Source organism: Silene latifolia, chromosome Y, assembly GCF_048544455.1.
Source record: "Silene latifolia isolate original U9 population chromosome Y, ASM4854445v1, whole genome shotgun sequence".
Classification (NCBI taxonomy): domain Eukaryota; kingdom Viridiplantae; phylum Streptophyta; class Magnoliopsida; order Caryophyllales; family Caryophyllaceae; genus Silene; species Silene latifolia.
Genome location: NC_133538.1, coordinates 163,751,881 through 163,763,906, shown reverse-complemented (window position 1 = coordinate 163,763,906; position 12,026 = coordinate 163,751,881). Strand labels below are relative to the sequence as shown.

Here is a 12,026-nt window from a genome sequence, read left to right as displayed (position 1 = left end):
CACCGGCAATAAATCTAGTATATATTTAAAAGAAGAACTTTTGAAGCGATATGATTGATTGAAGTTTTATGAATTATTTAAGTTATAAAATATTGAAATCAGGTAAATATATTCTCTTTAATTATATTTAGCTTTCTATTAAGATAAACCTGTATACAATTATTAGAATTCTCTCCTTAACTACTAAAATGTGTAAACATCACCTTTTGGGTTCCTTATGAACAGTCCTTACATAGCAACAGCCCACAACAGTAGTTTACAACATCCAGTCCACTCATTCCTCTTTAGATGATCCACGCCACTCATACCTCTTTCCACTTACCTCAAACTTAATCTCAAGCACATGGAATTGGAACAGTAGGCAACAGTTTTATGCGCCATCCTCAATACTCATTCCCAATTGCCTGCCAATACTTTACCCTCTCAATTGTTCACCTAATTCCCAACCGCCCTCTCAATTGTTCACCTAATTCCCAGCCGCGACCCTATCAATCGCTAATTCTCTCTACAAGGATGGTCTTACAACAATTTAAACATGGAATTAAATCGGTTTCTACTGAAGAATAAACTGGCCCTTTAGTCGGTGTACCGGTGTTGTACTCGGTGTAGAAAAAACAGCAGCCTACGATTTTTGCGGGTAAACTGTTTACTGATATGTTCCTAACCTCTCTGATCTGATCTCGCTCTCTAAAACGATGATACCCCAACAATTTCGCGGCCTCAAATTGTGTCAACTTCGCGAATACACTAATGCTTTACTCAATAAAGATGGTTCAATTGTCCCAGAAATTCACGGGTAAGGTTTTCAGTTATTATAAGCCGGATTTGTCGCTTATCTAACTGTTTTTATATTGTTTGGCTGAAAATTAGTCATTGGTTGTGCTTTTGGCGGTTTCGCGGGTATTCGTGAAGTAATTCTCAGTCGGATTAGTAGCTGATCTAACTGTTTTAATATTATTTAGCTGAAAATTGGAGAATTTTTGGAAATTTGGCGGTTTCTGTGTGTCCGTGTCGTTGCCAGCTTGCATTACTACTGATTGTGGCTATGTTTATTTTCTAAAATATAGACTTGTTCTTGTTGAGCAAATAAGATAAATCTGATTAAATCCCATGTTCACTGTTCCGGTGAAAGGATGTGTAATTGTGTGCTTTTTCAGGGGTAGTTCACCTGTTCGTGCTCAATAGACTGTTTCATTGGTAGTTCACCCCTCAAAGCAAGTCAGATACGAAGCAGTGCTTGGTTGTCGAAATGTGTTTCCTAGAATAGATTCACGCGCTGCTTACGCAACTCTCTCCGTTTTAGAGCTACCGCTAGATAAGTGGCTGTGTTAATACTTGGGTAATGACTAATATCTCAAGTAATTTACACGCACCTGTTTGTCTCCTACAACTATAGCCATCTGTCTTCTAAGCTCTGTACTAATGTTGTTGATCTTGCTTTTCAGTCTAGCGATCTCCCATACAATGATTGAAACAACATCACGTCCCTGAACTTCAATATGGAATTTAACAATCATTCCCACACATCAGGTAACTGGTTTACTAATTTTTAAAATGTTGGATGGTACTCCTAGGCTATTCCTTGGTTGCTCACATGGGCCGAAAAGACTCACAATTAGTTGTTTTCCAGTGTCACGGAACAAAGTGAAATGATTGATTATTAAGCATCTTCTGTGAGGAGTCTTCTGTGAGGAGTCTTCCGTGAGGAATCTGTGATACCGTGAACCTAAATATGAGGTTAGCCTTCAAATTGCTCGCACTCTTAAATTATGCCTGGCCATTTCATAAGTTCTATAGTTGGGTCATTGTTGTTATACGTTTATGATGTTTGGCCTTATTGTTACTGATACCATTTTTAAATACAGTAGCGCAGTCTCACCTTGTCTTGCGATTCTATTGCCTGCATAGGGACATGGATCTCCTTAACAAGGGTGTTATTACGTACGCACATTTTGGCAATATCAGATTAGGATATAACTAAACGCTTACTAATGAATTTTACGATACGTGCTCATCAAAACAAATTGTTGGTTGTTACCCAAATTCTGGGTATAATTTGTGCCCAGAAACGAACTTCACTTTATTGTCGTATAATTCCTGTGATATGCTAAAAGATTTCAAATCCGAATGAACTTAGGTCAAATTTGGCTTGTGGGGTTCATTAGAGTTTGCAACGTATACTATATATTGTGGAGTTATAGAATGGGATTTATTTCAAATTATTATGGCGCTCCAGGACCCGGGTCTATTACTTTTGCGTCTTATTTAACAGAAGTACAGCCAAACCAGACTTGGAAACTTGCCATTATTTGAACTTAGATTGGTTCTTACAATCGGAAATACATCAAATTTTGTTTCAGGCCATTCAGCTAAGGCCTTCAGCAATGGATTGGGAATTCCAATTAAATATGGAACTTTGTCGTGAGTGATAGAAACTGGTATAATGAGTCCAGTTGTGCCTGCTCACTATGCCACTGCAATGGCACAACTTGTCCAATCTTACGGTGGGCAGGGAACGCCCAGGTATATTGAAAAGTCTTCCTACAACAATTAGTAAAAAAATGTGGCAACACCTTCTTATATTATTGTTCTACAATTCTTAGGATAACCGTACAAGATTTCTTTTACAAAAGAAATTAAGCATGTTACTTGTTTTGGCGAGGTGCCTTATATCCAAAGCTTAAAGCATAAGAAGGTGAAAATATAAGTTAAAACTTAACAGCACAATTATTATGTATTGAAAGGTATAGGAACTACAGGGGAGTTACCGTGGTCGTGCCACTGGCAAATACAGTTCACTCAATTCCAAAAAAACAAGGGGTACACAGGTTTACGTGGGTCGTTACATGTCGTTTGTTATAAGGATACCTAGAACTGATTTTGTGTTACACACAATTTTGCCCAAATGAAATGAAAACCAATATCAACTGCTTCGGTAATAACAGTAGCCAACCATTTGTAAAAAGGGGGAACAAACTTCGGGCAGCATCGGAGCCGGGTTAATGACTATGTGTTTTAAGTCGCTTTACAAACACGACCACTGGGCAATTAAACGCATTTTAGCAACTACGCAAGATCACCTGGTATTATGCCGTAGTAATTGATAACTTAAATGAATGAAACCACGGTCTGCTATAAAAAGTTAGCTACATCGTTTCCTTGCAAGATAGCGAGCAACCGTCAATAATTAGCGTGATTCATAAGATTTACCACAATGGTTTACAAGTGTGGTCAAAAGCACTACCAAACAAGCGGGCCAGGCCACGCAACCTGATGCGTGTCCTAAATATGATGTTTTACACCCCATTTTACACGCATTTCAAAGCTCATTTGTGTAGTTTATGCTACTATTTGCCCCATTTCGTCTACTTTCGTATTTTTATATAATATTGCAGATTTATGCGGAAATGAGTAGAAATTGAGCTAAATCCGTCCCCGAGTATCTTGCATTGCATTTGACGTGGAGTATTTACTCAAGGAACGAGCTTGGTGCGCATTTCGAGGCGCGAAAGACAAATCCACGAGAAGTTAGAAGTCAAGTATCAGCTACTTCAGTCGATCGACCGTTGCCCTTAGTCGATCGACCAGATCACGAGTTCCAGCAGCTACTGTTTAGTGAAGAGCAGTCGATCGACTGCCTTGTGTGGTCGATTGACCAAGCCGCTAATTCTGACGTGAATAAGAAGATCGAGAATTAAGAAGCCCATGGTACATTAGGTTTTGAAATAAGAACTACGTTGTATTCCTATATAACGTAGCTTTAACATTCAGAATAATTATCGAGTTTTCTATCAAGTTTTATCATTCAGTTCGAAATACAGTTCAACATTCATAGTTTAGTTCGTTCTTTAATAAAGTTTCTGTTTTGCATTCGGTTCGGATCTTCCCTTTACAATTCCTTTACACGGTATTCTTCTGTTTTATTATTCAATCTGTTGCTTTCATTTGTAGTATAGGATTGCTAGGTTAGATCTCCCGAAACCAATTTATCGCTTTATAATAATCGCTTGTTTAGATAATTTAAGCATGATTTCGAATGTTTTAATTGTTAAGTTTATTGTTGTTTTTATCATGAGTATGAGTAGCTAAATCCCCTGTGCTAGGATGTAGGGAATCTGTAGCGTAGGCGACATTAGAACAGGACGACCTAGAGCGCGCCATGGTCGATCGACTGGGCTTCCTGGTCGATCGACCGGCCACGTGAGATGACCTTCGTTTTAATTAATTTAATTTCTATGTTTGACGAATCGAGTGCACGCGACTAGTTGGATATCTAGGATTTGACCGACCCAATAAAGACCGAAAGGTAGGGAAGGGATATAGCCTACCTAATTAAGACGACTAGATTAATGAGATCGAGAGATAAGTTAATTTAGTCTTTTGAGTCACTTTTCAAGACGAAAGTTAGCATTAGTGATATTAGGGACCTGTAGCGAGATCGAAAGATGCTACATGTGAGAGTGGACCGAGAGGACCTCTTATTTTCCCGTCTCACGTGTTTGTTTTAGACCTACCTAATTTATTGCCGCCGAAACTACAAGTGAATCGACCATCTTAGCACCCTTTTAATATATGTTTTCATCAATTAGCTTAGTTTACTGATCTTTTATTGCCATTAGCATAGAACAAATCAAATCAAACCCCCACTTTTGTTACCTTGGACTTAAAATTAGACAACTAATAATTGCATCGCCTCCCTTTGGTTCGACCCTGTTACCACTAGATTCCGTTAGTTTTAATAGGAATTATAAATTTTATCTTTGGTGCACACAGCGACGGGCATCAAATTTTGGCGCCGTTGCCGGGGAGGCAATTGTTTAAAATTTTTAGTTGTTTTATTTTTAGTCTTTTTCTTAGTTTAAGGGACATCTGTTCCTTAAACAATTCTCATATTCTATTTGTAGTTTCTTCTTATACGCAGGTCACAGGGTGGTAAATTACTACCGTTCAATCCCGAGATTGAGAAGACCTTGCGTGAGTTGAGACGATCATCTAGAGTATTGCCGACAGAGGAAGAGCTGAGTACTCTGTCTAGTTAATACGAGAACGAGCTATTTGAGGAGGATCCACATTCATCCCCTTTTTCCACTTCTTCAGCTGAGACCGTCACATCTCCAGATTTTCCAGTCATGGCTGAAGAAGCGAGTATAGGCAGTCACTCTGAGCCGACAGCTGCGAATCTTTACAAAGGATTCGCATTACCAGGGGAAGACAGAAAATTCGAGCCGAAGCCTTCTTATATCAACTTGGTTGAGAGAAACCAATTCGGGGGAGCTGCAAATGAAAATGCAGCCAAGCATATGGAGACATTCATAGATTATTGTTGTTCCATACCCCCACCAACCGGCGTGACCCAGGACCATGTGAAGGAAACTATGTTTATATTCTCTCTTCGTGATGCTGCAAGAGAGTGGTACAGAGACCTAGATCGAGCTGCTAATGGGATCACTGACTGGAATTCTTTGGCCCTAGCATTCTACAAGAAGTATTTCTCTGCCTCGAAGACGAATGCCATTAGAGCTCAGATCACGAGCTTTAAACAGGGTCCGGATGAGAATTTTCATGAGGCGTGGGTCCGTTTTAAGAAACTGGTGCGAACCATTCCGCACCATGGGTTTGAGAAGTGGAGCCTATGCAATCAGTTTTATAATGGGCTCTATGACGATCAGAGAGCTATCCTGGATGCTGCAGCTAGTGGAAGGTTCCATGAGAATGTTAGAGAGACTAAGGGGTGGAAGATTATTGATGATTTGGCCACCCATAAAGCTGAGTATGGGAATTTAAGGGGAAATCAAAGGAGGAATGTTGAATCCCCTTCTGTAGCTGCACTAGAGGCTCTCACGGCGAGGTTTGATAAGTACGAGTTAGGAGGAGCTTCAAAAGGAGGGATCTATCATGTGAATGCTGTTTCAGACGGTCCTTTCGTCTGCAAGAGATGTGGAGCTGAGGGGCATGTTTCAGACAATTGTCCTAATCCATTTGAGTCTTGTGCTGCCTTTCAACATTATAGGCAGACAAATACTTATTTTGAGCCGAATACCCATCCGAACTTGAGGTGGAGTAGCCAAAATGTCTTGAATCCAACTCAACCTCCAAAGCAGCAGCAGCAGCAGAACTATGTGCCCCCTCATAAGCAACAACAGTTCCAAAAGCCTCTATATGTTCCTCAGCAGCAGCAGTCCCAAGGTTCCGAATTTGCCGAATTGAAAAATTTGTTGCTGAAGGAATCTCAAGCTAGAGAGGCCGGGATGACGATGTTGGAGAGCCAAATTGCTCAATTAGCAAGCAAGAATACAACTCGAGCTCCGGGACATTTACCGACTCAGACGGATCAAAAGGAGACTCTTAATGCCATTACTTTGAGGAGTGGGTCTACCCTTGATGGGCCTGCTATGGTTAAGGATGTCACTGAAAAAGATGAGGCGGAACCAAGCAAGAAGAAGGCAGTGACGAACAATGGCAAGAAAAAGACGATCATTACGGGTATGTCGATCGATCGACCGACATACCGATCGATCGACGATCAAAAAAAGTTACTGACATCGTTTCTGAGAAGTCGATCGATCGACTGACATGCATGGTCGATCGACTGACAACGCTGCTGATAGTGATCCTTTTCGTCCTCCAATGCCAAATAACTTGAGGGACCACTTGTTTCGGGGTACGACAACTCCGAAAATATTGGGGCAAGACCCAAATGCTGATGGGTTAGTTCAGGGGACGAAGTATGACCCGATGACGATTAATGGCTCATTTTTTAGATGGTCTGAAGAGGGTTCAAGCTTCAACAAAGAGAAGGTGGTGGATTTTTAGCCTAAATCCACTGACGCCGGCATGAGAGATTTAGAGGAGAGGGCTAAGTTGCTTCTTTCAGCCTCCTATCCAGAGAGATGGGTGCCGACAAAGGAATAGGTATCGTTTAATAAATTTGAAAATGTTGTTCGTAGCTTAAACGTACAAGTTCCGTTCCTTGAATTGGTTAATCAAGTGCCTGCTTACATGAAATTTATGAAGCAACTTTTATCTAAGAAGAAGTCACTTGAAACTATGCATACTGTCGCACTCACCGAGGAGTCATGTTCTTATTTGACCCATACTGCACCTCATAAGCTAGAAGACCCAGGTAGTTTTTCAGTCCCATGTAATATTGGCACCTTTCTTATTGAGAAGGCTTTGTGTGACCTAGGAGCCAGTATTAGTGTAATGCCTTTGAGTCTTGCTAGGAAGTTAAAGTTGAATAGCTTTGCAGTCACCAACATGACCGTACAGATGGCTGATCGTTCTGCGGTCCAGCCTATAGGAGTCTTAGAGGACATTCCTGTGCAAATAGGGAAGTTTTTCTTCCCTGTTGACTTCGTTGTGCTAGATATGGCCGAAGATGCCCACATACCTATCATACTAGGTAGACCATTTCTGCACACTGCTGGTGCAGTTATTGATGTTGACTCTGGGACTTTGACCTTTAAGGTAGGGAAACACTCCATTGTCTTTGCCCAGACGGCTAAGAAGAAAGACCCCATGCGGCCAATAACTTGCAATACAATTTCTGAAAAGAAATCTTATTTTGTACTTCCTGATATGCCTGTCTCTATGCCTGTTTCTGCTGTAACACCTCTGCCCCAGATTGGGAGCAAATTGGAGGAAGATTCTTCTGTTTTGGATGTTGTAGGAGCTTGTTTGGGGAAGGAAGAGCCGCATTTTGCTCCAGCTGTGAAGGAGCAAATAGTTCAAAGACGCGGTCTAGTATGCCTTAGCTATGGCACGGATGAGGAGCCCAATGAGGAGCCTGTCAAAGTGACGGAGTCCGATTTGGATTCTGACGGGTCCGACAAGGTCATTGAGTGGGAAGATGTCCGACATGTTGATCCGTTGAGTTCTGCGGATGTTGGAGCTAAGAAGAATGCAGCTGAGAAGATGAGCACTATTGAGGCTACCTCTAGTAGCCAGAAGCCGAGTAAGTGGGCCATTCCGTGGCCATTCTTGATCAACTATTAGTTGATTAAGGCTTTTTCAAAAACTATACATTTTATTGCTTTCGTTGAACTTCTTATTTATTGTTCTGTGTGCGCGAGACTTCGCATTTTATAAGTTTGCTTAGGATTTTATATACTTTTTACTGTTACTTTGGGTTTTGCGCAATTTTGGGCGCGTTATTATGTGTATTTGCAGGTTTATAGACCTTGTTAGCTCAAGTTATCGAGCTAATTCGAAGAAATCAGAAAGTTACAGCAGTTTTTCCAGTCGATCAACTGCCTCCTATGGTCGATCGACTGGGTTGCGACTTCCAGGAGCTTCTGTTCCTGTTCATTCCGGTCGATCGACTGCCTGCAATGGTCGATCGACCATTGTCGCTGCTGTACCTGTTCACGACATTTCCCCTGATGTGTTTGGTCATTTTGCGGAATTGAGGGAGTCTTCCCCCCTCTTAATTTTCCGCCATATTTCCGTTTTCTTCCGTTTTTAATTTTTGCACATAATTACTGCTTCCACATTGCTTTCTCGGATCCATGCGTGGTATTGTTTGTCTTTTCAGGTACCTATGGTAGCACTGCTGCCTACTGAAACCTCCTAGCTCACGCTGGTTTGGGGAGGTTTCCTTTTTGCTGCGCTTAAAGTCTTGTGAGTTTCCAAGCTTCACTTCATGTCCTTATTTACTTAATTTTCTCGCAAATTCCCGTTTTCCTTTTTCTTCATTATATGATTTTGCACAATGGGGACATTGTGAGATTTGGTTTGGGGAAGGGTTTTGCGTTGCATTTCATTTGCTTGCATTCACGTTTACATTTTTGTCTTGCATTTGTTATTTATTTTCCATTATATATACCAAAATAATCTCAAAAAAATTGAAAAATTGAAAAAATTCAAAACTTTTGCACGTTTATTTTAGCATATAGGTCGAGTCGGAACGGTAGTATTTCAATGATGACATTGCATTTGCATCTGTTTTATGCCTAAGTCGTGCTTAATTGACATGTTATTAGTAGAATCATATATGCATAGTCTACGAGTTTTTCGTTAAATTATTTGCTGAACTTGAAACTTGACTTAAAATTTTGGCAAACTACATCATTTTCTGAGATTTAGAGCTTATAACTGGTGACATTTATGACCAGTTTATCTCGGATTGTGAGTAGTTACTCCTTATGAGACATGTTACATAAATTTACATAAATATGAACTTAATCTGCTTAATACCTGTGTGCATTCGGTCTGTGGTTAGTTGACACATGTGGAATAGGTCCCCTTTTCTCATTTTACCCATAAGCTCCACACTGCCAAAAATAGCCTTTTTGTCCCGTTAACTACATCCTACATTTAGCCTGCATTTGTCAAGCTAGTAGTTTACATTCTTGGGTTTGTTATTTCATTTTTGGTAGCTAATGCTCATTTTGAGATGATGTTGGTAAGAGATGAAAAAGGGAAGAAAGGAAGAAGAAAAGAAAAATGATTCGAAAAAGAAAGAAAAAAAAGAGTGATGTACTGTAGAGGACGGTCGATCGACTGCCCATTCCGGTCGATCGACTGAAACCCGAGAAAGAGAAAAAATCAAAAATCACATGGTTTGAATCTTTATGAGTTGGTGATTTATACTCCCATATTTCATTTGTATCTTATGGGGAGTTGTTTAATTATGGAGATTGTGGGATTTGTGCTTGCTATCAGCACCGTTTCGATTGAATTTTGAGCAAGGATTTGGGATGATTTATTAATTTGGTTCCCTTAGTTACTAGCTTGGCTTTTAACTCTGTTTTTATCCAAATTCGTCTTAGCCCTTCTTGCCCATAGCCTCACATATCCATATTTACCTCGGCATGTGTCATGGTCATCTGTTTGGTTGGAATGCATATGTACGGTTGTAGAGATTACTTTCATATTATATTGCAGGCATGTTCATATAGGTCGTAGTTAGGTGAGTGTCACTAACAAGATGAATTCTTTCTATCTTTTACATATTTTCACCTATGCTTATTTGAGTGATTTGAGCGACCCGTGAGAGTCCATAATGATAAGTCTCTAGAGTTGACGGTTCAGCAGTTTTTGACGACTTCATAACTCGTTTGCATGATTCATATTGCTAGTTGATTGTTGGTTATTGCATTAAATTGGTTTAGGCTATTCGGTTTGCATTTCGCTCTGAGATTAAACTCGTTCCGTTAGGTTTTAGGATCGAGTCTAGTTCTTGCTTGGGGACAAGCAAGGGTTTGGTTTGGGAAAGTTTGATGCGTGTCCTAAATATGATGTTTTACAGCCCATTTTACACGCATTTCAGAGCTCATTTGTGTAGTTTATGCTACTATTTGCCCCATTTCGTCTACTTTCGTATTTTTATGTAATATTGCAGATTTATGCGGAAATGAGTAGAAATTGAGCTAAATCCGTCCCCGAGTATCTTGCATTGCATTTGGCGTGAAGTATTTACTCAAGGAATGATACCGTCGTTAGGTACCAAAAATAAATACCTAAGTTACAACTAACAGAAGTCAGCGGCAAGTAGGGTCGATCTCCACATGGAGGCAAAAATGAGATTTATCTGTCTAATTTTAGTCTATGAGTAACGGGTCACAATGTGGGGGTTTGAATATGATTTCTGACTAAACTAAGAGATTAAGGCAAGAGAGAAAGAATTAAGGGAAATTAACAGAAGGAGAAGGGAACTAGGATTTCGGGTCATCAATAAACGTCAATCAATTGCAGCTAAGGTCACAGATCAGTCGATGTGTCGGTCTAAGGGGCAACGAATATCTCCTTTCAGTCTCAATTCGCCCTAAAATGCTATTAGCTTAACTTTGGCCCTCACTAAAGCATCCTATTGTTCACTGCAGGTCTCACCTATTCCAACCTTTCGGTCTAGGTCAAGGTTTACCAATATTATAAGGCTAATTGTGTCGACTCAACTAGCAGGATACAGTTAAAGCAGCGATTATCAACATAGACTAAAACAACAACGACCAATCTATAAACTAATTAGCAATTAACATTAGTCTAATGAATCACCTAATCCTAGCAGAGTAATTAGCTAAACATGAATAAAAGAGGAAGAAGGAATAAGGGAAGAATAATAAATATTAAATAATTAAGGAGAAAAAAGGAGAGAAAGAGTTACAGTAGAAATATCCGGAAAGGAGAAAGTAATATTCAACAATGGAAAAGGGAAAAAGTAATGTATGTGGTAAAATTCCAGAGGAGAAGCCCCCTAAAACTGACGTCCTAACTTCCTATTTATAAGAAAATAGGAATTATTTAACCTAATGACGGAAATAAACTAAAAAGACCAAGCCCATAAGAGAATCCACTCGATCGAGTGATTTAAAACCACTCGATCGAGTAAACTAAAGCTTAAACCACTCGATCGAGTAGAAACTCTACTTGATCGAGTAAATCAATAAATGCAACTACTCGATTGGGTAGAAAAAGGACTCGATCGAACAAAATTCTACTCGATCGAGTACTTTCCAGCAACAGTTTCCTGCTTTGCGCACTCAACTTCAAACGGCTGCCATTTTTTCGTTACTTGGGCAAACAGGGTGATTCCGGTGGCGTTGGAAATTTAAGAGGACAATATTTCATCTCCAATTAGAATCACCTGAATATCTGTTGTAGAACTCTAGATATGGCTCTCCAAATTAGGCACTAGCAATTTGAAGTTCTTCCTTTGCTCGCCTAGCTATCTTTCTTCTTTGCGCATCTCAAAATAGCTACATTCCCGCTCCAAATTCACTCTTCCTCCAAATGCATGCTAAACGGACGGTAAAAGGCTCGATTTCACTACTTTCTGGTTCATTCCTGCAAATAAGACAAAACAAACAAAAGTATCATATTCGGGGCATTTCGTAGCATAAACTACGATAAAAGCATGGAAATACGTCCATAAAAAGGCCTAAAAAGACTATATAAAATGCATGTATCAAATCTCCCCAAACCAAACCTTTACTCGTCCTCGAGTAAACTAAAATGCAACTAATGGAACGGAAATGATAACTCAGAGCTAGCTTAACTTGTCTACTTGAACCAGTTTAATGCAACAA

General features: G+C 39.9%; 1 long non-coding RNA gene across 3 annotated transcripts; it reads left to right on the top strand.

The window, feature by feature from the left end:
- The first annotated feature begins 265 nt into the window (after positions 1-265).
- On the top strand, positions 266-3,870 carry LOC141626395 (uncharacterized). 3 transcript variants are annotated; one of them, XR_012535978.1, is made up of 6 exons: positions 266-796; positions 1,158-1,339; positions 1,446-1,530; positions 1,631-1,737; positions 2,361-2,523; positions 3,396-3,870. It is a non-coding gene; the product is annotated as an uncharacterized LOC141626395 (long non-coding RNA). The 3 variants fall into 3 exon arrangements; XR_012535979.1 differs by lacking the exon at positions 2,361-2,523; XR_012535977.1 differs by lacking the exon at positions 3,396-3,870 and having other exon boundaries at positions 2,361-2,708.
- Positions 3,871-12,026: the final 8,156 nt, after the last annotated feature.